The sequence below is a fragment of the Crocuta crocuta genome, unplaced genomic scaffold (genome assembly GCF_008692635.1).
Source record: "Crocuta crocuta isolate KB4526 unplaced genomic scaffold, BGI_CrCroc_1.0 scaffold407, whole genome shotgun sequence".
NCBI classification, from domain to species: Eukaryota; Metazoa; Chordata; class Mammalia; order Carnivora; family Hyaenidae; genus Crocuta; species Crocuta crocuta.
Window position 1 is genome coordinate 410,369 of NW_027551557.1, and position 313 is coordinate 410,681.

A 313-nucleotide genomic window follows, 5' to 3' on the forward strand; every position below is an offset into this window, starting at 1 on the left:
GCTGCCTAGGCTGCCTGGTAGAGCGCTGGTGGCTGCGCCCGGCCGCGCTCGGCCTGCGGTTGCCTGGGACCGGCCCGCGGGCTCANCCCGTCACGGGGCTCGGACCTGGTCTCGAATAACGTGCTCTGGCCGGCCCAAGTCGGACGTTTCGGTTCCACAACCTGTAAACCGTTCCCTGAAGAGAAGTTATGGGCAGGTCATTCAGTCGACAGGAATTTCAGGGGTGCCAGACGAGTCCACCCTCAGCCTCGGCGGTCAAGTTAGAATCCCCCCGTCCCTGCTCGCCTTTCTGTCCGCACCTTTAGCGGGACCG